We start from the raw sequence: 25,317 nt of genomic DNA on the forward strand, positions 1-25,317 counted from the left end.
GCATGCTTTGAGTGCTATGAATAAAAACAAAGCACAGGTGAAGGGTTGGGGCAGGGAGATCAAAATGCGAGGTGAGAGAAGAACACAGAGCCAGCCAAACACCCAACCCTTATTTCTCCATAGACCCAATTCATCTCTTCATGCCCAGACCAGTGCAGGAGCCTCCTAATGGTCTTCCTAATTCTGGCCCAGGTCCCCAGCACCTCTGCTCCTCACAATGGCCTGTTAAAACCAGTCAGATCATGGTCCGCCTGTGATCTACTCACAGCCCTCCAAGGATCCTCATTTCTCCCCCACATAAAAGCCCAACTCCCTATTGTCAGGCCCCAGCTACCTCTCTGACTACCCTGCTGACCTCACTCATTCTGCTCCCAGACAACATGCTGAATATGCTCCTGCCCAAGTCATCAGATCTGCTCTTCCGCTGCCCAGATGACCATGCTCATCCTGGCTCCCTCCCTCCTTTCCTCCACTCAAAGGTTAAAGGTGATGATTAGGTTTGATGCAGGCCCTGAACATTCCAGTTAAAATAGCACTCCATTGCCTCTAGTATTCCCTCTCTATGCTCCTTCTCTGCTTTATTTTTTCCTTATAGCATTTACCACCTCATATTTACTAGACCTATTACTTATTTATTATTTACCTATTATCCTCCCAGTAGAGTATAAGCTTCATGATGGCAGGAGTTTTGCCTGCCCCTGAAATATGTTTATTACTGAATCTCTACAGCATGTACAACACTGCCAAGCATTTAGTAGGTACTCAATAAACATCTGTCGAGTGAATAAATGGTGCATTTGTCTTCCCCAAACATTGGTCAGATGTACAGCCCAGACGGCCCCAAAGCCAATCCGACAGCAAGTAAACCCTTTCCAGAGACCATGGTGGACAGTACTTGAGGGCTTTGAATCCCTAGTTTTAGACACTGACTAAGGGACTTGGGGTCAGCCCAGCATAAGGGGGACAAAGATGCTCATGAGCCAGGAGTACCCACCTTAACTTCAGGAGTCTTTGCAAGCAGGCTAAGACAGTATATATCAACATCATGATTTCACGCCTATGGTTACTAATTAAGTGTTCCAGTATTAACCCTATCACAAGCACCCTACAGATTCTTAATCATCACAACCCTAGGAGGTAAGTACTGTGGTCCCATTTTACCAAGACATAAACCAAGACTCACAGAGGTGAAGGGACTTGCCCACGGTCACACAGCTAGCAAACAGGCCAAGATGAGAATTGAACAGAGGCCAGCCTGACCCCAAAGCCTTTAAAACCTCCATTTTGCCCTACCCTTCTGATCTGTCAATGTGTCTCCTCCCTGGTCCTATCTTTTCACTTCCTGCTCAAGGTCACCAAATGGGCGTGTCAGGTTCCAGAGAGGAGTGGTTTGTTTCCCAGACAGGCCACCGGGGCATCTCATTAAAGCTGGCACTCCGGGGAGAGGCTCAGTCCTGATGGGGCAGGCAGCGTGTTGACATCTGACAAAGCCCATTTAGACAAGATCTTTGGGGAAACTCAACAGCACAGGAACTGGCTCTAAGAGCTGTAAATAGGACACCTGGGAGGCTCAGTAGGTTAAGCATCTGCCTTCGGCTCAGGTCATGATCCCAGGGTCCTGGGATCGAGCCCCGCATTGGGCTCCCTGCTCGGCGGGAAGCCTGCTTCTCCCTCTCCCACTCCCCCTGCTTGTGTTCCCTCTCTCGCTGTCTGTCAAGTAAATAAATAAAATCTTTAAAAAATTAGTAAATAAGAGCCGTAAATAAAGTTGACTCGCTCAACACCTTGGCTGGTGATGGGGTTCGCTGGCTATGGCAAACTTGGAAGGGCCACCTGGCCATCCCCAAAGGCCTTCACTGCTTAAATAATTAGAATGCAACCTTCAGATGTTAATTCCCAGAGAACTTCTTGCCTTCCAACCTAAAAGGAGGTATGCTATGCCAGAGGAGCCAGGAAGAGAAGAAAAACCTCCTCCTTACCTCCATCGATACTGTGCATTACTGTCAAACCCTGTACAGGAGCCTGGGTGGCTCAGTTGGTTAAGCGACCGCCTTGGGCTTAGGTCATGATCCCGGGGTCCCGGGATCGAGTCCCGCATCGGGCTCCCTGCTCGGCAGGGAGTCTGCTTCTCCCTCTGGCCCTACCCCCTCTCGTGCTCTCTCTCCCATTCTCTCTCTCAAATGAATAAACAAAATCTTTAAAAAAAAAAAATTTTTTTAAATAAAAAAAAAAGTTAAGCAAGTTACCCAAATTTACATAGTAAGTGGTGAAACTGGAATAATTTTAAAATATATAGAAATAGGGGCGCCTGGCGGGCTCAGTCAGAGGAGTGTGGGGCTCGTGATCTCATAGTTGTGAGTTCAAGTCCCACATTGGGTGTAGAGAGTACTAAAAAAAAATAAAATAGGGCGCCTGGGTGGCTCAGTTGGTTGAGCGACTGCCTTGGGCTCAGGTCATTATACTGGAGTCCCAGGATCGAGTCCCGCATCGGGCTCCCTGCTCGGCAGGGAGCCTGCTTCTGCCTCTGGCCCTCCCCCCTCTCATGCTCTCTCTCTCTCTCAAATAAATAAATAAAATCTTTAAAAAAAAAAAAAAAAAAACAGAAAAACCAAAACCCGTACAAGGCAAACACATGCCACTGAGGCCAATTCTAAATACTTTCCCTTCTCATTCTTAATGCTCCGTTTCCGCTGACTGGGCAGGAGTGCAGACCAGTCAGGATGCCATTGTAAACACCCTTTTAAGCCATTAGCTAATTATTAGGCTCATGGAGAGCCTGCCTGCCTTTTGATTACATAATACATCAAACTTATCTTGGGTGTTCATTTTCTTCGGCAGGTAGGTGCCTGTGGTTTCCCAGAAGCCCTTCTGTTTACGAGAAGCCGGCAAACCAAGGTTCTTCAGGGGATGGGGCTGTGCGGGGTAAGAGCTCTACTACCTCAAACAGGAACTGTTTCACTAATTAATGATCTCATTTCCCCACCCCTTGGCATTTTTAAAAATCGAGATATAATTCAGTAATGTAAAATCCACCAATCCCAAGTGTATAATTTCAGCAGTTTTTAGGTTTTTCCCTGTTGTATAGCCATCACTACAATCTAATTCCAGAACATTTCCATCACCCCAAAAAGAAAACTACACACCCATCAGCAGTTCCAATTCCTCTCCTTTTCCCCCCAGGTCCCTGGAAGCCACTCATCTATTTCCCGTCCGTATGAATCGGCCTATTCTGGACATTTCGTATAAATGCAATCACACATTATGGAGCCCTGTGTGTCTGGCTTCTTCCACTTAGCCTATTTTCGAGGTTCATCCAAGTTGTACCAGGTATCAGTGCTCTGTTCTTTTTCGTGGCTGAATACTCTTCCAATGTATAGGTAGACCACATTTTGTTCATCCAGTCACCAGTTGATGAACATTTGGGTTGGTTTTTGTTTTGTTTTGTTTGACTACTATTATTAACGCTATGAACATTCATGTGTAAGTTTTTGGGTAGACATATGTTTTCAAGTCTCTTGGGTCGATACCTAGGAGTGGCAGTGCTAGCTTGAGTAGTGACTGTGCTCAGCTTTTTGAGGAAATGCCAGAGGTTTTCCACAATTTTACATTCCCACTAGTGCATGAACGTTTTAATTCCTCTACATTCTTGCCAACAGTTGTCATTTTCTGGTTGTTTTTTTAGAGATTTTATTTTATTTATTTATTTATTTATTAAAGATTTTATTTATTTTTTGACAGAGAGAGAGACAGCGAGAGAGGGAACACAAGCAGGGGGAGTGGGAGAGGGAGAAGCAGGCTTCCCGCCGAGCACGGAGCCCAACGCGGGGCTCAATCCCAGGACCCTGGGATCATGATCTGAGCTAAAGGCAGACGCTTAACAACTGAGCCACCCAGGTGCCCCGAGATTTTATTTTTAAGTAACTTCTACACCCAACGTGGGGCTCGAACTCACAACCCCGAGATCAAGAGTCGCATGCCCTAATGCCTGAGCCAGTCAGGCGCCCCTGTGTTTTTCAAATGATAGCCATCCTAGTGAGTGGTAAGTACTATCTTACTGTGGTTTTGCTAATGATCTTTTAAGGAAACCTGCCACCTCCCCTAGAAAAATCACAGCCTCACAAACACGGGGCTGCTTTGAAGGCAACCCTGGCTAAAGCGTTTTGGTGGTGGTTTAATAGCAACTAGTACTATTACTTATACCACCAACACTTTCTATACCACATACTATGTGCCAGGCTCATTATGTTAGACATTTAACCTTCACAATAACTATAACAAGTGCTATTATTATCTCCATTTGACAGATGGGAACAACGAGGCACAGAGCGGCTGAGTAGCTTGCTCAACGTCACACAGCCTATAACTAACATGAAACTGGAATTTTAGCACAGGTCAGTCTTGGCCCCAGAGCTCTGGGCCACTATGCTTTCAGATAGGAAACACAATGCCAACATGCCTGAACACCACACCCTAAATGAACCCAAGGTGATGATTCTGGCTTTCTCCAAACCAGCTCATGATATAAGGCTTATACACACCAGCATTACATTTCTGACAGGGCTATCCATGGGAGGTGGGACCACCTGGTGGTAACAAGCGGCAAGTGGAAGTCACAAACACCTGGGCTGAGCTTTCAGCTCTACCACTCAGTCGTTTGCCAAACCTCCAGGCCTCAGTTTCCTCATCTGGGAGATGGGTCTAATGGTGATCTCTAAATCCAAGACCTGGAGTGAGGATTAAATGAGAAAGTGCAGACAGAAAAAGATCAGCACCCTAGCTGACATATAAGCCTGTCGGACTCGGATTTTATGCACAGGTTGTCTTGCTAAAAATGGTGCATAACTCAAAAGGTGCTAAGTTTTCCTGTAAAAGTAGATGTGAAGAATTCCTATTCTTTAGAAGTTGCAGGCAAAATGACACTTTATTATGTAAAACATTTTAGGGCAATTTCAAGTTTGAATGAGTCTGTGCGCTGTACAGAGGCTAGGGCTGAACTCCGTGCCCATCAGGCATTATGCTAAGCGCTTTACCATTCATGTTCATAGAGAGCATAATTATTCAAAATAGCAGAAGTAGATGAGCTGTCCTTGTTACCTGCTACTTCGTTAAAAGAAACTGAAAATAACTCTTTGGGCACTTTATAACTTTCACTGCTTAATTCCTCCCCTTTTGAAGGTCTGTGGAAGATAGATAAAACGTGGAAAGGGGGTGCTCAGCTAACGCTAAACACCCAGGTACCATGAGTGAGTGTTCCGGAAAATGCTCACACCGGAACTTACACTGTCTTGACCTTGAGGTCTAACTTCAGGGCCTATGAAAATATAACCTTGTATTCCTTTTGAAAGCAACGTGCTGACACCGCCAGCTCTGTTTACTTCAAAAGCTTCAGATCTAGGGCGCCTGAGTGGCTCAGTTGGTTGGGCGACTGCCTTGGGCTCAGGTCATGATCCTGGAGTCCCGGGATCGAGTCCCGCATCGGGCTCCCTGCTCAGCAGGGAGTCTGCTTCTCCCTCTGACCCTCCCCCCTCTCATGTGCTCTTTCTCATTCTCTCCCTCTCAAATGAATAAATAAAATCTTAAAAAAAAAAAAAAGCTTCAGATCTAGAAATGCCAGCTATGCTTTATTACAGGGGAAAAAAATAAACTAAGTCTTTTTGAATTACAAGCTTAAATTCCATGTGCGGCTGGTGTGTACGTGGGTGCGGTTTACACGAAACTCCTTTGCTTATAAGCACAAAAACAGAGACTTCCATCACCTCCTTGCATCCCACAGACACTTTAAGTTCTTCTCCGCAAGTGGGACAGAAGGAGGCCATGGCTCCAACTGGAGAGAAGAACGCCGTCATGTCTTCCCGCATTCCCCACTGCACGTACTGTGACCACAGAGGCCAACGTTTTAAATGCCTTGCATGCAAGATTCCGTAATAAAAGACATTCCTGGGAGGGGTGGGCATATTTTGAATATGGAATGGCTGTTAGATGAGACTTTAAATTTTCTTTGCTGGGACGATGGTGATCTTTAGTTGTGGTTCAAAAGGAGAATGTCGGGCGCCTGGGTGGCTCAGATGGTTAAGCGTCTGCCTTCGGCTCAGGTCATGATCCCAGGGTCCTGGGATCGAGTCCCGCATCGGGCTCTCTGCTCCTTGGGAGCCTGCTTCTCCCTCTGCCTCTCTCTCTGTCTCTCATGAATAAATAAATAAAATCTTTAAAAAAAAAAAAAAGGAGAATGTCCTTACTCTTAGGAGATGCAGGTTAAAATATGGAGTGTTGAGAGGTCTAGGACATATGTTGAGACGGCTCACAGGGCCAACAAACACACCGAAGCCAAGTATGACCATGCTGATTGTAAAATGTAAAGTACTTAAGTGTTCACTGTACTATTTCTCAACTTTTATGTATGTTTTAAGGTTTTTTTTTATTATTTATTATTTATTTATTTTTAAAAGATTTATTTATTTGACAGAGAGAGACAGCGAGAGAGGGAACACAAGCAGGGGGAGTGGGAGAGGGAGAAGCAGGCTTCCTGCCGAGCTGGGAGCCCGATGCAGGACTCAATCTCAGGACCCTGATATCATGACCTGAGCCAAAGGCAGACGCTTAACCGACTGAGCCACCCAGGAGCCCCCCCCCCTTTTTTCTTTTGAAGATTTACTTATTTGAGAGAGAGAGAGAGGAAGCACCGGGGGGGGGGGGGGCAGAAGGAGAGGGAGAAGCAGACTCACAGCTGTGCAGGGAGCCAGATGTGGTACTCAATCCTAGGACCCGGGAATCATGACCTGAGCCGCTTAACCGACTGAGCCACCCAGGCGCCCCTCTAAGTTTTTCATAGTTGAAAAAGTGGGAGCGGGCGAAGGTTCTACAGGAAGAACTAACCAAACTAACCGACCATGTATTTACTGAGGATGGAATCAGGCACCCATTGCTGATGTACTGACAAAGTCCCCCATCGGCGGGTAAGCAGCCTCCGTCCTGAGCCCCATGTCCACCCTCCAGCTGCTGCTCAGGATCTCACTATCTGTTTGAACACTAAATGCCAGGCATCCACTTTGACTGCAAAGGGTCCATGTTGTACTGGGCATCATTCAACATTTTAAGACATCCACTCCTGAAGGTTCGTAACTACTGGCCATTTGCCAAAGAACATTCTTCCTTCTTAGCTTCCAGAGTCTCTGCTCTCGGCTAACTCTGACAGCATAACTTGCTTCCCTTGCCTGAGAACAGGGAAGAGCCCTGTGGCACAGAGGTTAAGCTCTGATACGGACTTGAGTTCAAACCCAACTCTGCCATCTCCTAGCTGCATAATCCTGGGCCAGTCACTTTGCTTCTCCAAGACTCAGTTTACTTCACTGCAACATAAAGATAATACAGTCAGTTCTATTATACTTGTTTCAAAAATGCAAATGTGTTCCAACAAGAATGACTTATTAGGGAACAATTTGAGCATAACTCAAATTTCAAGTTTGCTCATGTGTGTAATTTTGTCTGAGAGAAACACTAGGTGAATACAGAGCAGTATACTCTGCTGAAGGGTAGGAATGCACAAAACACACAGATCTTCCAGCCACACCCATCCACATCTGGGGTTACCGCTTTCCATCTGACTTCACATTATCTTCCTTCCAAAAGAACTCACAAGATGCAGCCCCACCAGACCTACTCCCACAAGCAAACTTTTTTTTTTTTTAACGTATTACAATGAAGTTTTTGAGTGCTGTGCCTCTAGCCATTTCCCCATAAGCCCTGTGTCTTTTTACTGGGTGATTTTGCAGTGTGGTGGTTTTCAGGAAGGCCTCTGTCCCTTTACAATGTAGTCCTAAGTGCAGCTGCTACCTCAGAGAGCTGGTGAGATCTACACAAGACACATGCCTCGGGGGGCTGGCTCGGCTGGAGGAGCATGGGACTCTTGATCTCGGAGTTGTGAGTTTGAGCCCCACACTGGGTGTGGAGATTACCTAAATAAACTTAAAAAAAAAAAAAAAAAGGAGAGAGGGAGAGAGAGAGAAACTTAAAAAAAAAAAAATACATGCAGGGAGAGGTGAGTCCAGTGCCAGGCATACTGTAAGTACTCAATAAATGTTGGCTAACAACAGTCTCTCACTCTGAATGCAGAGCCTGGCGCTTAAAAGATGCTCAGGGAACACTTACTATTCCCTTTCCTTGAAAGGTGTATGGTTTATTAATCTCAGTGAACTAATTAAAGAGACTTATCCTTCTCTCCCAAGAGGCTGGGAGGGACAACAACCGTCAAACCGTAAATTAGAGATGAGGCTTCAGAGAACTAATGGGGCCCCTCCCTTCCATGTCTGGCCGTAGGAGTCATGAAGACAATGACCCTGTCTGCAAGGAGTCCAGGATACAAACTCTTGGCCATCGTGCAACAGTATGAGGTCAACTGTGAGACAGGTATCCTAGAGTCCTACTGTAGGTCAAGGCCACAGTATAGTATTAAGTGACTAAGCCCAGGTGAGAGGTCAGATGACTAAGTTCAAACCCCAACTCCATCACTTACCAACTACTACTTCCCACCGCACTTCTCTTACCTGTAGAGCAAAGATCACCATGGTCCCTATTTTCTAAAGGGATGAGATGATTCAACAAGCTAATCCACATAAAGCCCTTAGCACAGGCTCAGACAAGAGAATTTCAGGGAATATTGGCTGCTATTCCAGGCCTATAAGAGAAAGTCGCATTCTATCGGCAACAGAGCTAAAGCAGGAAACAAGACCTAGGTGTAGCAGCCAGGAGGCTGGGTTTAGCCAGAATTGAGAGACAGGATACAGTGGGTACAAACTAATTTTTATCAACCAGCCACCCCAAATCCTCTCTGACACATAGCATGCACTTAACTAGCCATATTCATTGAATAAACTTAATGTTCTGGTCTCTCACACATCATTTCCTAAAGAAACAGAGCCTCCTCCAATTGAGGACAAAGGTTCCATGATTAACCAGAAGGATAAATCAGTTGACTGGAATGGTTCAATCACTTCATCTGGGTGGAAGCTGACACAGTGGTATTTGTCTTTCAAAAGAGACTATCTTTAGTCAGTCATAAAAAAAAGAACGAAAAAAAAAGAACGAAATCTTGGAGCACCTGACTGGCTCAGTTGGAGAAGCAAGGGACTCTTGATCTCAGGGTTGTTGAGTTCAAGCCCCATGTTGTGTATAGAGATTAAAGGAGAAAAGAGAGAGAGAGAGAAAAAAAAGAGTAAAATCTTGCCATTTGCAACAACATGGAATTTAAATATATATGTTTAAATGTGAATGAATGAGTGAATGAATGAATGAAGAGACCAACTGACCCAGAACAAGATCTAGTCTCTGCCTTCCCCTCCAGTGCATCTCCCACCTGTTACCACATTGCATCCATCAGGCCCTTGCCACGCAGGCCTTTTCCTCCCCCAGTAAACTGTGCTCTTTGTGGTCTTGGGCTCTTGGTCCTGGCTGTTTCCTCTGCTTCCAACAGTTCCTTTTATGGGACCCTCCCCTGCATCATTACACATAACACACTCCCTCATGACAACATGTGTGACCCACTCTTAGCTACATTAGGCCCCCTCCCCACTCTAGTTACTCTCTACCCAATTTCTCTGCTTCGTTTCCTTCACAGAATGTGCCATTCTGTGAAATCCTATTTATTTACATGTTTCATGTCTATTTAGATACTAGAACTGAAGTTCCCTGAAGGCACCGGCCTAGTGTGTTGCCCTTTCTGCAGTTCTCCAGTACAGCAAAAGGCAGGCCCAGAATAAACACGGATTGACTGATGCCCACCGGAGGGCAGATGTGGAGTCATTCATCCATCTATAAACATTCCCTGAGTGCCTACTAAGTGCTCAATACAGTGTTCGGGGCTGGGGGTCAGGATCGGATAAAGAGACCCAAGTCCTTACCCGTGGGGTCCTTGTAGTCCTAGGGGGAGGATATAGGCAGAGGGAACCTGGCCAGGGGTGGCATCCATGGGAAGTAGGCCCGAGTCCAGAAGGTAACATTTTTAGGATGGGAGGCAGCACTCCGTGGAGCACACACCTGGTGGTGACAAGCAAGACTCTCAGGCCAGCAGGTAGGAAGCTTAGCTTGACCATCTAGGCCAGAGAAAGAGTTGGACTAAGTGGCCCCCAGGAGCCCCTCCAACTCTGAAACTACTGATCCTCAGGCAAATGTCAAGAAAACATAACAGTGGTCAAGACAGTCCTAAAACTTGTCGGGAACCACAAAGACCCCGAAGAGCCAAATAGCCAAAGCAATCTTGACAAAGAACAAAACGAGGTATCACAATACCAGATGAGATATACTACAAAGCTGTAGTCATCAGAAAAGTATGGTACTGGCACAAAAACAGACACACACATCAATGGAACAGAATAGAGAGCCCAGAAATAAACCCACGATTTTATGGCCCATTAATCTACAACAAAGGAGGCAAGAATATACAATGGGAAAAAGCAAGTCTCTATAAACGGTGTTGGGAAAACTGGACAGCTACATGCAAAAGAATGAAACTGGACTACTTTCTTACGCCCTACACAAAAATAAACTAAAAATAGTAATAAAATAAACTCAAAATGGATTAAAGACCTAAATGTAAGGGACACTTGGGCGGCTCAGTTGGCTAAGCGACTGCCTTCAGCTCAGGTCATGGTCCCAGGGTCCTGGGATCGAGTCCCACATCAGGCTTCCTTTGCTCTGTGGGGAGCCTGCTTCTCCCTCTCCCTCTGCCTGACACTCTCCCTGCTCTGTCAAATAAATAAATAAAATCTTAAAAAAAAAAAAAGACCTAAATGTAAGACCATAAAATTTCTAGAAGAAAATATAGGCAGTAATCTCTTTGACATGAGCTGTAGAAACATTTTTCTAGGTATGTCTTCTCTGGCACGGAAGCAAAAGCAAAATTACTGGGACTACATCAAAATAAAAAGCTTTTGCACAGCAAAGAAAACCATTAACAAAACAAAAAGACGACCACTGAGTGGGAGAAGATATTTGCAAATGATATATCTAATAAGGGATTAATATCCAAAATATGTAAAAAACTTCTACAACTCAACACCCAAAAAACCAATAATCCAATTTAAAAATGGGCAGAAGACACAAACAGGTATTTCTCCAAAGACATACAAATGACCAACAGACACATGAAAGGTACTCAACATCACTAATAATCAGGAAAATGCAAATCAAAACCATAATGAGGGGGCACCTGGCTGGCTCAGTTGGTGGAACCTAGGACTTCTGATCTCAGGGTTGTGAGTTTGAGCCCCATGATGGGTATAGAGGTTACTTAAAAATAAATAAATAAGCTTTTTAAAAAATAAAACAATGTGGAAGGGATGATCCAGTTCATCAGATCCTACCATGAAAAGGACAAAAATGGCCTTAAGACCTTCTAAGCAGCAGATCTACAGGTCATGGTGAACCACACACTAAATGAACCTCTCTGGGCCTCAATTTCCTCATCTGAAATGGGGTGGAGAACCTACTCCCCCGAGTGATAGGGAGAATTATATGTTACTATACAAATGCTTACGGCAATACCTGGCATATAGTAAGAGCTTTATCAGTGTTAATAATAAAAACAGTGATTATGTTTTACAGTTATCAGGGATAGCAATAAGTACTACTATTTCTTTTTTTTTTTTTTTTTTTTTTTTTTTTTAAGTACTACTATTTCTGAATGCCCAATGCATGCCTGACATTCTGTATTGTTCATCTCATTTAATCTCCCCAATAACCTTATAAGTAAGTACTACTAATCCCATTTTTTAAAAGATTTTTATTGGGGAGCCTGGGTGGCTCAGTTGTTAAGCATCTGCCTTTGGCTCAGGTCATGATCCCAGGGTCCTGGGATCAAGCCCCGCATCGGGGTCCCTGCTCTGAGGGAAGCCTCCTTCTCCCTCTCCCACTCCCCTGCTTGTGTTCCCTCTCTCGCTGTGTCTCTCTCTGTCAAATAAATAAATAAAATCTTTAAAAAAAAATAAAAGATTTTTATTTATTTGAGACAGCGAGAGAGCACAAATAGGGGGAGGGGCTGAGGGAGAGGGAGAAGCAGGCTCCCAGCTGAGCAGGGAGCCGGATGTGGGGCCTGATCCCAGGACCCTGGGATCATGACCTGAGCCAAAGGCAGATGCTTAACAGACTGAGCCACCCAGGCGCCCCACTACTAATCCCATTTTGCAAAGGACGAAAATAACAGGAAAACAGGATGTCCTTAAAAAAATCATTTTATCAATATCCCAGGATTAGACCACTGAAAGCTTGGACTGCCTGAGTCAGTTATCTCAAGGAAGGGAAGCTATGCATCCCAGTAATTAGATGAAAATTGTGAATCCTTGCCCTGTCACAAAGTATCCAAGGGGACCTCACCTCTTTGAGCCCCAGTCTCATCTCTAAAACGGAAATAATTATAATAGGGTTAGTGTGCAAACTAATGAGCTTACAAATGTAAAGCCAAGTGCTTGTCAATAATTGAAAGCTTGATAATGGTCTTCAATTATCTGACACTTCTACTGAGGACGATTCATTGAGAACAAGGCACAAAATATAAGGAGAAACTAGATCCAATTGTAATAAGGAAATACCCCATGAGAGAAAAATAGCTATTTTTTCTAAAGATTTTATTTATTTATTTATTTGACAGAGAGAGACACAGTGAGAGAGGGAACACAAGCAGGGGAAGTGGAAGAGGGAGAAGCAGGCTCCTCGCTGAGCAGGGAGCCTGATGCAGGGCTTGATCCCAGGACCCCGGGATCATGACCTGAGCTGAAGACAGATGCTTAACGACTGAGCCACCCGGGAGCCCCGAAAAATAAATCTTTAAAATGTGTTAAGTATCTGAAAGTCATAACATGTCCGTAAATACTTTTTTAAAGGAGATAAATCACCTGTCTTAGGGCAAATCTTTTTAATAACGAGTCCTCGGGTTCATGATTAATTGCCCTCTAAAATATCGAGAGTGCATTTAGAATCACATTTCTGAAATGCCTTACACATTCGCTGGATCTGTTATCAAAGTCCAGGTGGATTATTCCTAATGAAATCCCGCCCCCTGGCCCCCCTCCCCACCAAAGTAGAAAAGCACCTGTACTCCCTGTTCACAGCAAGGAAAGTCCCTAAAATTCTTTCTTTCTTGGCCCAACCTTAAAATTGAAACTGCAGCTGCCTTATCTCCACGTTGGTTCTGTCTTCTGCCAGGCATGAGTTTCAGGCCAGCTTCTCCAGGACAGCAGCTGGGCTTGGCCGTGCATCTTAATATTGGCTGCGCAAGGGGCGCCTGGGTGGCTCAGTCGTTAAGCATCTGCCTCCGGCTCAGGTCATGATCCCAGGGTTCTGGGATCAAGGCCCACATCGGGCTCCCTGCTCAGCGGGAAGCCTGCTTCTCCCTCTCCCACTCCCCCTGCTTGTGCTCCCTCTCTCGCTGTGTCTCTCTCTGTCAAAAAAATAAATAAAATCTTAAAAAAAAAAAAAAAAATATTGGCTGGGCAACTCCTAACACCTCGGTCTGAAACCGAGTACTTAAGTTGTCAGATCATCCACTAGTCTGAACTGTCCACGCTACCCTTCCTGGCCTAGCAGCCTGGAGACAGCAGATGCCCAGTGACTACCTGAAGGGAAGACTACCTGAAGGGAAGAACGAATGATGGGTGAGAGGAAGGAAGGAAGGAAGGAAGGAAGGAAAGAGGAAGAAAGGAAGGGAGAAGAATAAGCTCAGTTGGCCATCCAAGCTCTCCACTTGCTCAGCCAGAGTTTTCGTCATTCCATCCACACGTCTTGCATATTTTGTTCATATCTGCTTCTCCAAGAAAATATGGGGAGTTCACAGCGCTCAGGGTAATTTCTCTTGCCCTCTAACTTGACAGACACTGGGGCTGTCTCCCACTTGGGACTGGCTCTGCTGCATGGAGCCAAGACTTGAACACCTCTTTTCAGGGGGAGCTGGATGCCTCAAAGTCTCACGAAAGCTGTGGACCCACTGAGCCCAAAAAAGGCCTGCGAGTGCGCTTGCGCACACAGCCTCGCCTTGTTCACATCCGGGTACATTCATGGATTCCCCACCCCCACCAAGTCCCATCAAGAATCACGTGAGTGATTTTTTTTTTTTTTTTTTTAATTAAATGCCACAGTTTCCCTCAGACCTCTTGACTCTGGATCGTAGGAGGGAGGCCCCTCCAAGTCTGCACTTTAAACAGTGTGGGTGAGGGGCGCCTGGGTGGCTCAGTCGTTAAGCGTCTGCCTTCGGCTCAGGTCATGATCCCAGGGTTCTGGGATCGAGTCCCGCATCGGGCTCCCTGCTGGGTGGGGCAGGAAGCCTGCTTCTCCCTCTCCCGCTCCCCCTGCTTGTGTTCCTGCTCTCGTTTCTCTCTCTCTCTCTCTCTGTCAAATAAATAAATAAAATCTTAAAAAAATAAATAAATAAATAAAATAGGGCGCCTGGGTGGCTCAGATGGTTGAGCGTCTGCCTTCGGCTCAGGTCATGATCCCGGCGTCCTGGGATGGAGACCCGCATCGGGCTCTCTGCTCAGTGGGGAGCCTGCCTCTCCCTCTCCCTCTGCCTCTCTCCCTGCTCATGCTCTCTCTCCCTCTCTCTCTCTCTCTGTGTCTCAAATGAATAAATAAAAAAATCTTTAAAATATAAAATAAAATAAAATAAACTGTATGGGTGAGCCCAACTGTAGCCCAGGTTCGGATCGGAAGAGGCGGACCAGCTTCTTTTGAAGTGCAATCCCAGGACCTCCATCCAGGCACAGAGTGAGTGGGCTTATTTAAAAATGCCAATTCCTGGACCCCACCCAGATTTACAAATGGGGTTCTCTGAGGGGGTGGGGCCCAACACTCCACATTTTTAGTTACACAGGTGGTTTGGAAGCACAATAAAGACTGAGAACTAGTCCCAGAATTACAGCTGAAAACCTGTAACCAATTGCTAACTAACTAATCAGCCTTTCAATGGCAGAGCACTCAGGGTGTCCACATTCCAAGGAGTGGAGAGAGGAGCACGGGACCTCCCCCACGCCCTCCTCCACTTCCAGGTCCCTCTCCTTTCCTCACCCTCCCAACCATTTCCTCAACTAACCCTCTACGCACCCTCACCCTCGGGATTGCCAGTCGCTTCCCTCTCTAAACCTGTCATCTGTGTAAAGGGAATGGGCAGGGGTGGCAATGACAGGACCACAGGAACAACACCGCCAACCCCCCCCCCCCCCCGCTTTACTCAGGTCTTTCCCCAACTTCTTTTTTTTCTTAAAGATTTTATTTATTTGACAGAAAGAGACACAGTGAGAGAGGGAACACAAGCAGGGGGAGTGGGAGAGGGAGAAGTAGGCTTCCCGCTGAGCAGGGAGCCCGATGCGGGGCTGGAGCCCGATGCGGGGCTCGATCCCAGGACCCTGGGATCATGACCTGAGCCGAAGGCAGGCACCCAACGACTGAGCCACCCAGGCGCACCCCCCCCCCCCAATTCCTTCTAACATTATACTTAGTTTGTTGTCCCTCCACCTTCTAGAATGGAAATTCTGCACAGGGGATGGTCATTTTCACCCAGGGTCCTGACTTCCCAAGAGTGCCTGGCGAAAGGTAGGCTCAGTAGGTTGAAGAGTGACCAAGTTTTGAGCTAAGTGGCTGGCTGATGCCAAACACTCTAAAAAATAGTAGCTATCACCATAATTTCCCTTCAATGTCAAATGTGAGATATTGAATACTTTAAGTTGCTTTTTACACCTGATTTATCTTTAGGAAGCAAATAGGGTGGGGGAGTGGATAAAATTTTTAAAATTTCCCATTATTGTTTAAAAGAATAGCCAGAGGGATCATATCTAAGCTCAGCTTTTTGTTGTTTTTCAGAAGGGGAAGAGCAAAATGTGACTGAAAATATAAGACATCTAGGAATAAAACTTCCTCTTCTACATTATAATGCACTGCCCTCCCCCCCACTGCAATGTCCTCAACAAATGGATAGAGGTCATCCCAGCTCCAGGCACCCTGCAAGCCTGATTCTCCCCAGTAAACAGCCTCTCACCAAACACTACTTATTGAGTGCCAACTACATTCTAGGTGCCATGCTGGGGATAGTTCATGGGGCATCCAGCCTGCTGGGAACAGAGAACTCAGGGGATCCCAACCTGAGAAGGGGCTGGGGAGAGATGTCCTGACCAACACCTTGAGGGCAGAAGGTCAGGAAGACTTCCTGGAGGCAGCACCAACTGAGCCGGCCCTGAGAGATGAGTGAACCAGGCAGAAAGCTCAGGGAAGTGCTGCTTGGTGGAAGGGACAGAGTCTGGCTACTCTGCAGATGGACGACCAGCACCATTAGAAATGTGAATCCAGGGGGGCGCCTGGGTGGCTCAGTCGTTAAGCGTCTGCCTTCGGCTCAGGTCGTGATCCCAGGGTTCTGGGATCGAGCCCCGCATCGGGCTCCCTGCTCCGCGGGAAGCCTGCTTCTCCCTCTCCCACTCCCCCTGCTTGTGTTCCTTCTCTCACTGTGTCTCTCTCTGTCAAATAAATAAATAAAATCTTAAAAAAAAAAAAAAAGAAAGAAAGAAAGAAAGAAATGTGAATCCAGGGGCGCCTGGGTGGCTCAGTCGTTAAGCGTCTGCCTTCGGCTCAGGTCATAATCCCAGGGTCCTGGGATCGAGCCCCACATCGGGCTTCCTGCTCTGCAGGAAGCCTGCTTCTCCCTCTCCCACTCCCCCTGCTTGTGTTCCCTCTCTCGCTGTGTCTCTTTCTTTCAAATAAATAAATATAATCTTTAAAAAAAAAGAAAAGAAAAGAAAAGAAAAAGAAATGTGAATCCATGGGCCTTACCCTGGACCACGGTCTTGAACTTGAGCAGTCAGGGGCCAGGGCCCAAGCTATTAACCACCAGCATCATACTCGCCCATTCAAGAGCCTTTCATCAAACAATACTTACTGAGTATTGCATTGCCTGGAATGGAGAAGGGAAGAGGCAAGGCAAGGAGCTAAGAAGTGGTGAGGGGATCTGCACTGAAGGGGTGGAGAGGAGCCAGGAGTTAAAAACATCACAAGGCCTTCCACCCTGGGCTATCCCCCTCTGCCCTTCTATCACCCCCTCCACCTTGGTCACTCAAATCCATTCACACTGGCCTTCTTGCTCTTCCAGTCCTCTTCAAGGCCTGTGACCTGCTGTTCCCTTGATCTAGAACACCCTTCCCCACATCACCTGATCCTTCACCTCTGTGCGATCTTTGCTTAAATGTCCTCTTCAGTAAGGCCTTCTCAAACCATCCCAACTGCTTCCCAGCAATTACTCACTCAGATTCACTTTTCTTAAACATTTGTTGCCCACCCCAACACCCTAAATGCTTTATTCATTATGTTTACCGCCTGTTCCCACCAATGTACCAGACTACAAACTCCACCTGGGTGATTTGTACATGTCTTGTTCTCTGCTGCATCCCCAGTCCTAGAACAGTGCTTGGCACACAACAGCTCTTAATCATTATTTACTGAATGAATGAATGAATGAGCAAATGAATAAATAATGCACAAATGGGACAGATAGGATGGGAGGTGCCATTTGCTGAGATAAGCGCATGGAAGCAAGGTTGCGGAGAGAGCAGTGGACTTTGGATAAGCATTCAGGTGGCTGTGGGACAGCCGGGTGAATGCCCTGGATCTGCTACCCCAGGCCAGACCATGCTGGCCTCCCCAAGGGCCATGTGGATGGTATAGTTCTTTCCTTGTTCTCTGTGGCTCACTGCAGACTGCTCCAGCAGAGCCTAAGAGTGACTGGGTCCACTAGCCCCAGGGCAGGCAGAGAACCTGCTGCTCCTGTTCTCCAAGCTTGCCGGGTCCCTGCCAACAGGACCCCAGCCAGCCAGCCAGCCAGCCAGCCAGCCAGCCAGCCAGCCAGCCAGCCGGAGCCACATTAATGACCTTCTATGGCCCTGTCAGGCCCTATCAGCCCCAGAGGCCAGGCTCAAAGAGCCAAGGGGTTGTTTCCTCATAGCCCCTCACCCTTCTAGTGTGAATCCAGAGCTGCGAGCTCAGTTTCACCTCAGCTACAGGAGACACCAAACAAGCATCCCCTTTGTCATGTTCCTAGCCCCCAGAATCTGCATGGGTGGATCCCTCCACAACTGCCTTGGCTAATGGTACCCTCCTCTGAGCCAACAACAGACTCCTCCCCACATTCCTGCTCACATGCTACCCAACACCCCAGGCCCAGCTCCACGGGACTCCCCCTGGTAAGAAGCTTCCCAGCTGCTCCAGCCCACACAGATCTTACCCCACCTGGATTCTGAATGTGCCCATTGTCTGAAAACCTGGCATCTCAGCATTTTCTGATGCTCCTGGACAGATCACCAGACCTCACAGGACAAGAGAATCCTTGTGACTGACACAAGGCACACAGTAGGCCCTCAAACACTATACTGAGGGGAACTTGGTCAGCTTCTAGGATGTTAAAAATACCTTCCTCGGGGGCGCCTGGGTGGCTCAGTTGGTTAAGCGACTGCCTTTGGCTCAGGTCATGATCCTGGAGTCCCGGGATGGAGTCCCGGGATCGAGTCCCGCATCGGGCTCTCTACTCGGCAGGGAGTCTGCTTCTCCCTCTGACCCTCCCCCTCTCATGCTCTCTCTCTCTCTCATTCTCTCTCTCAAATAAATAAATAAAATCTTAAAAAAAAAAAAAATACCTTCCTCGGTTAAAGAGAATTAGGGGGAGAAGTTCAACCATTGATGTGCAAAAATTTCCAGGACATATTTATAAAGGATGCTCAGGACATTTTGCAGCACAATTCGTATTTCCATTTATGGAAAACTCTAATTTAAAGGAGGAAAAACCACAAATAGGGACACACATGTTCTGTGAGTGGTTAGGAAAACGTCCGGGAGGGTACACACCAAATTGCTAGCGGCAGCCACCTGAGAAGGGGAGGGAATTTGGGAAGGTGTGTAAATTTTCTATTATAGATTATTCAGGTCTTCCGAGGAAACAGAGTAACGAACCCCACATATCCAGCACGCAGCACCAACAATCCCCAACTTGTGATTTCATGTATATCCCGACCCCCAACTCCTTACCCATCCCAGACGCCTCCTTCCATCTGTAAATAAGTCAGTGTCAACCACTGGAAGATTAAGACTGCTCCCCCCTCCCCTCAAAAAAATAATCCCTATCCATACTACTCTTAAGGTTTTTGTTTTTTTTATTTTTTTATTTTTTTTAAAGATTTTATGTATTTGACAGAGAGAGACACAGCGAGAGAGGGAACACAAGCAGGGGGAGTGGGAGAGGGAGACGCAGGCTTCCTGCAGAGCAGGGAGCCCGATGCAGGGCTCGATCCCAGGACCTGGGACTATGACCTGAGCCAAAGGCAGATGCTTAACGACTGAGCCACCCAGGCGCCCCATCCTAAGGTTTTTAAAAACAAAATACTTTCCGTCCGATCATGATTGGTAGGGAGATCAAGGAAGCTGATGCGTTCACACAGTTAACAGGTTTAAAACCTCCACCCCCCCCCCAAAAGTGATTAAGAAGAAACTTTAAGTAGAAGTTTAGAAAAGGAAAATATTATAATTAGCCTAAGCAGTTCTGAAATGGCGGCTTGCAAACTTGTCTCTTGCCACACTTCACGGTTAAGATTTAAAAGGGAGCTCAAGGGGGCCTGGGTGGCTCAGTCATTAAGCGTCTGCCTTTGGCTCAGGTCATGGTCCCAGGTCCTGGGATCGAGCCCTGCATCGGGCTCCCTGCTCAGCGGGAGGCCTGCTTCTCCCTCTCCCACTCCCCCTGCTTGTGTTCCCTCTCTCACTGTCTCTCTCTGTCAAATACATAAAATCATTAAAATAAAAAAAATAATAAAAGGGAGCTCAAGGGCACCAGTAATACCCCCTTTCATTCTGGGTTTCCAAGGGAGAGGGGATCTTGAAGCTTCATTTATTACCCCAAGGGCTCAAACTGATCAAGGACTTTGAAGGCTGCAGTGGGTGGACCTTGAGGCTCCTTTCTAGGCCAAAGTGGAGACTCTGGAATGCAGATATTCCCAGAAACGGAGCATATGTGCCTCTAGCTCTGTGATCCTGGGCTGGTCAATAAAACTCTAGCAGCTTCTGAAAATGGAACTGTCATACTACCTCCCTCAAAGGTTAGTGTCGGGATTAAAAAACGAGATCCTACATCAACAGTGGAATACTCAATCAATACATGGGTGCAATGATTATTTTGGTATAGTTTAACAATATTACTATTCTGACACCTACCAGCTGTGTAATCTGGCCCACTCAGCTAACCTCAAAGAACCAGCCAATTCATGTATAAACTAAGAAATCAGATGATTCTTGGGGTGCCTGGCTGGCTCAATTGGTAGAGCATGCAACTCCATCTCAGCATTCTGAGTTTGAGCTCCATGTTGGATGGAGAGGTTACTTAAAAATAAAAATCTTTAAGATGATTAATTAAACATCTTTAAAAAAAAGAAAAAAGAGGGGTGCCTGGATGGCTCAGTCGTTAAGTGTCTGACTTCGGCTCAGGTCATGATCCCAGGGTCCTGGGATCGAGCCCCACATCGGGCTCCTGGCTCAGCGAGGAGCTTGCTTCTCCCTCTCCCTCTGCCTCTCTCCCTGCTCATGCCCTCTCTATCTCTGTGTCTCAAATGAATAAATAAAATCTTTAAAATAAATAAACAAATAAACAAACAAATAAATAAATAAAAGAAAAAAGAGGGGCACCTGGGTATCTCAGTTGGTTGAGTGTCTGACTCTTGTTTTGGCTCAGGTCATGATCTCAGGGTCCTGGGATTGAGCCCCCATCAGGCTCTGCACTCAGCAGGGGGTCTGCTTGGAATTCTCTCATTCCCTTTCCCTCTGCCCCTCCCCCTACTGGCTGGTGCAGCTGGTGGCATTAAGTATCTATCCCTACCTAACTCAAGAAACACGGGGAAAATATATAAATAAGAGTAGTTAAGAAAGGGACTGAGCAGTTGGGAGTTCACAGAAAAAGCACCAGCCAGGTACAGGTAGTACAGAGATGGTGACCTAAACTCTGGGTCAGCAGACCAGGTGTTCAAATCACTGTCTGCCATTTCCTAGCTCTGTGGGCCTCGGGCAAGTCGCTAGCTCTGAGTCTCAGTTCCCTCTTCCCTAAAACTGAGGTAGCAGTAGTCTCAAGCACATAGGAGGGCTGAACCAATGGGTATGACGATGAAGTGGCTTCACGACGGTGGACCTGGTTGGCAGTGCTAGACCTGTAGACAAACCACTTGCACTTGAATGGGTGTGGGATCGAGAGTATCTTAGGTATGGGGAGGTCAAGGAGCAAAGACACAAGGGGATGTAGCCTTTCCTCATCCTTAATCTTCCTCTCTGGCTCCTCCAGTCTCTAACATTTATACATTTTTTCACCCCCTAGACACAAATCTAAAGCAGAAACATCTAGGGGCGCCTGGGTGGCTCAGTCGCCTTAAGTGTCTGCCTTCAACTCTGGTCATGATCCTAGGGTCCTGGGATTGAGCCCCATGTTGGGCTCCCTGCTCAGCGGGAAGCCTGCTTCTCCCCTCCCCTCCCCGCCCGAGCTCTCTCACTCTCTCTCTTTCAAATAAATAAATAAAATCTTTAAAAAAAAATAAAGCAGAGGGCGCCTGGGTGGCTCAGTCGGTTAAGCGACTGCCTTCGGCTCAGGTCATGATCCTGGAGTCCTGGGATCGAGTCCCGCATCGGGCTCCCTGCTCGGCAGGGAGTCTGCTTCTCCCTCTGACCCTCCCCCCTCTCATGTGCTCTCTCTCTCTCTCTCATTCTGTCTCAAATAAATAAATAAATAAAATCTTAAAAAAAAAAAAAAAAGCAGAAACAACTAACAATAAAAACTCAGTACTTCAAAGAGTTTGTTACATGCCAGGCACTGAAAACACTTTAGACATGCTAACTCACTGCATCCTCTGTCAACCCTGTGAGGCAGGAACTGCAATTTTATCCCCTTTTTATAGGTGAGAGGACTGAGGCACAGAAAGTTTGAGTAACTTATCCAAGGTCATATGGCAAGTAAGAGTTGAGTCAGAATTTGAACCCAGACAATCCTGCTTCTCATACTGCCCGCCCCAAATCACCTTCACTCCCGGTGGGGACTCAAAGAGACTCTTTCCTTCGCTTCACAGGATAAGAGAGAAATAAATGCTGAAGGTTAAAGTCACAACCTCGATGTTGTGTTCAATCTCCGTTGAAACCAGGAGTGCAGCCTCTCACAGCTGGTAAGTGAAGTTCAGTTTCCTTGATTGAACCACCTCCCAGGTATTTAATTCCCAAAGTTTTTAAGTACTCCCACGGTTCAGGTGAGAGCATTAGCAGAAAGGAGGAAGAAAAAAGAAAGAGAGAAATTATAACTAGATTCCAAAGCCCAAAGAAAAATCAGCACAATTTACATGAAAGCTTCCACATCAAAGACTCTAATGACAAGCTCTGATGCAGATGCAAGAGCATTTCTTTATCAATGCAGACTTAAGTCAAAAGGTACAGGAAGTACACTCACAAACTCTAATTTCTCCAGAAAGTTTAAGTCATTACAAGCCCAGGAGCCGAGGTGGTAATGAAATCGGCCACGTGACCTTCACCAAGCAGCTGTGAAGCCCTGTCATTTCTGCAAAACCTCAGTTCCCTTCTTGCTAAGAGGAGAGAGATCTTAGGGCCAGTATCCTGGGATTTATGACTAAGAGCAGGCACCGCATGTACCTGTTCCTAAGAGGGTGAGGTCACAGAGTGGATTCAAGCTGCTCCTGATAACCTCACCAGGAGAGGCCGCTGGGCCGGTGACTCAGGGCTCCACCCTACCTGTCAATAAGCACCCAGGCTACTGTCCCATGGCTGACTCAGGGGGTGACGTTTTCTACAGAAAACGCACAACTTTTCCCACAAATAACTTGGTCATCCTGTTCCCTTTTCAAACACTCCCACACAACTGGGATGAAGAATCTGAGGGGGAGTTAGTTTGCAGCCTTTTAAAAGTCCCTCCTACTTCGCTCTGACTAAGAAGGTCTTGGGACACCGGTATACACGTAACCCCCAGCCCCCCACCCACACGCCCAATGTGCTCAAGAGTTATGATACCTTTGGGACAATCTCATCCCCCTGCACGAGGAGGTTAAGAAAACCAGATTTAGAGTCCTATTCCTCTCGGGCAACACACCAAGGGGCGGGTGGCACGGAAAGCACCTCAGATCCTAGTTTAAATATGACACCCGTTAAAGGAGATGTAGTGACAATTAGCTCTCAGGATTATTCCTCTAGAAAAATACCTGCCCGGAGATTAGCCTTTTTCCCCCCCCACTCTTGAGGTGTAGTTGACATAAAATATATTCGTTTCAGATGTACAACATAGTGATTGACATTTATACACATTACAAAGAGATCACCAGATAAATCTAGCTACCATCTGTCACCATATAAAGTTGTTAGCCACTATTAATTATATTCCCTATGCTATACAGTGTATCCTGTGTCATATTTTTTTTTAAGATTTTATTTATTAAAAAAATATTTTTAAAGATTTTGTCAGAGACAGAGCACAAGCAGGGGGAGCGGCAGAGGGAGAAGCAGGCTCCCCACGGAGCAAGGTGCCCAATGTGGGACTCGATCCCAGGACCCCAAGATCATGACCTGAGCTGAAGGTTGACGCTTAATGGACTGAGCCACCCAGGCGCCTCACCCGTGTCTTATTTTAATATCTGGAAGTCTGTACCTTTAAAGAGAATAGTCTTTATTTTTTTTAATAGTCTTTAAATGGCATCAATAAGGACTTAAAACAATGTGGGAAGCCCAGGTCCCTCAAAGACCTAGACCCATTCTAACACCTCTTGAGCACCTCACTTCCTCAGGTCTTTACATAAATGTCATTTAGTGATGATTCCCCCAAACCCCTCCACTCCAACACTCATAGTTCTATCCTCTTTCCTCCTGTAGTTTTCTCCTTCCACAGACCACCACGCTGTCTCCTGTCTCCTCTGATGAGAAAGGAAGCTACACAAGGGCAAGGATTTGGGGTTTTGTCCTGTTCTAGCCTCAGTGCCTAGCTAAGCACAGTCCTGCTGGCAAGTGCTCAACCTAAATCTGTTCGGTGATCAGACAGAAGACAGCCGTCTGGAAGGACTTCTCTCCCCTCCGAGACCTTCAGAGCAGGAATTACCCATCCTCCACACCTGGCCAATCACAGACCATCTGTGAAAAGTTGCCTTTTCCTGCTGTAAAGAGCACAGGCTATGCTGTGCTCCGGAGTCCAAAAGCCACCAGAACACCCGGCCAGGCTCCCCTCTTTCCCGTCTGCCTGACCCGCACTAGCTTAGCCTCTCAGAACTACAACGGTCACGTCTCACTGGTTGGTGAGGTTTAAAGGAGAGAGACAGCATATGGGAAGATCTGGACACAGAGTAAGTACTTGTCAGTGAAATGTTGTTTATGAGAATAGAGGATGAAACGGTAATGATTTTTTTTGTTAAGTATGTCTCAAATACTGCATGGGACATACTAATACAAAATTAGTCACTATTTATCTGAAATTCAAATATAATTGGGCATCCTGTACTTTTATTTGCTAGACCTGGCAACTCTACGCATTAGGTAGTTACCCTCCTGAAGACAGGGTGATGGATCTTACATAATGATTTATAAGATACTGCCCTACAGTACCCTCTCAATATTTTTTTAAGATTTATTTATAAGGGCGCCTGGGTGGCTCAGTTGTTTAAGCGACAGCCTTCGGCTCAGGTCATGATCCTGGAGTCCCTGGATCGAGTCCCGCATCGGGCTCCCTGCTCAGCAGGGAGTCTGCTTCTCCCTCTGACCCTCCTCCCTCTCATGTGCTCTCTCTCATTCTCTCTCTCTCAAATAAATAAATAAAATCTTTAAAAAAAAAAAAGATTTATTTATAAAAATGGGCGCCTGGGTGGCTCAGATGGTTAAGCATCTGCCTTCGGCTCAGGTCATGATCCTGGAGTCCCGGGATCGAGTCCCGCATCGGGCTCCCTGCTAGGCGGGGAGCCTGCTTCTCCCTCTACCTCTGCCTCTCTCTGACTTTCATGAATAAATAAATAAAACATTTTTTAAAAAATTATAAAAAAAAGATTTATTTATAAATAAATATATTTGGGACAGAGTGAGTGAGTGTGTGAGAGCACAAGTCGGGGGGGGGGGAGGGTGATGGGAAGAGGGAGAAGCAGGCTCCCCACTGAGTAGGGAGCTGATCCCAGGACCTGGGGATCATGACCTGAGCCGAAGGCAGAAGCTTAACCAACTGAGCCATCCAGGCGCCCCACCTTCTCAACACTTATTGATCAGATGGATTTTGGAGTTGTGAGATATGTATCTTGGCCATGAGCTAAT

At 46.4% G+C, this 25,317-nt stretch overlaps 1 protein-coding gene and 1 pseudogene across 2 annotated transcripts in view; one reads left to right on the top strand and one right to left on the bottom strand.

Moving 5' to 3' along the window:
• The window catches only part of CDH1 (cadherin 1), a 76,035-nt gene that overhangs the window by 44,150 nt on the left and 6,568 nt on the right, over positions 1 to 25,317 (bottom strand). The window lies entirely within an intron of this gene.
• LOC123856000 (peroxiredoxin-1-like) overlaps positions 8,319 to 25,317 on the top strand; it is a 38,372-nt pseudogene continuing 21,373 nt past the window's right edge.

This window comes from Mirounga angustirostris, unplaced genomic scaffold (genome assembly GCF_029215605.1).
Source record: "Mirounga angustirostris isolate CCGP_5_RB_7025 unplaced genomic scaffold, mMirAng1.0.hap1 SCAF_16, whole genome shotgun sequence".
NCBI lineage: Eukaryota > Metazoa > Chordata > Mammalia > Carnivora > Phocidae > Mirounga > Mirounga angustirostris.